Here is a 495-nt window from a genome sequence, read left to right on the forward strand (position 1 = left end):
GGCAGGGCAGTGTACCCCGCCTCCCAGGTCCAACAGACACTGTTGTTGTCGCTTTAACACAGCTGAACCCACCTGCTGAATCTGCTACAGGTGAGCAGGTGTGCTGGCATGGAAGGAGCTGCCCATTAACGCGTGTGTGAGGGTGACATCCCACAGGGATCAGACTGTGTGTGATGTCTGATCCCGGAGATGTTGCTGTGTATGTGTCATTCTAACTGCCCAGTCTGCGCTACGTTGGTTCTGAGGTCTGCCGTGTATTGGTTCTGGTCTGAAGTGCGCCGTGTATTGGTTCTGCTCTGAAGTGCGCCGTGTATTGGTTCTGGTCTGAAGTGCGCCGTGTATTGGTTCTGGTCTGAAGTGCGCCGTGTATTGGTTCTGGTCTGAAGTGCGCCGTGTATTGGTTCTGGTCTGAAGTGCGCCGTGTATTGGTTCTGGTCTGAAGTGCGCCGTGTATTGGTTCTGGTCTGAAGTGCGCCGTGTATTGGTTCTGGTCTG

General features: G+C 54.3%; 1 protein-coding gene across 1 annotated transcript in view; it reads left to right on the forward strand.

Annotated features, from left to right (window-relative positions):
- The window catches only part of NUP133 (nucleoporin 133), a 508,027-nt gene that overhangs the window by 364,085 nt on the left and 143,447 nt on the right, over positions 1-495 (forward strand). The window lies entirely within an intron of this gene.

This window comes from Nanorana parkeri, unplaced genomic scaffold (assembly GCF_000935625.1).
Source record: "Nanorana parkeri isolate BGI_ZX_2015 unplaced genomic scaffold, ASM93562v1 scaffold515, whole genome shotgun sequence".
Classification (NCBI taxonomy): domain Eukaryota; kingdom Metazoa; phylum Chordata; class Amphibia; order Anura; family Dicroglossidae; genus Nanorana; species Nanorana parkeri.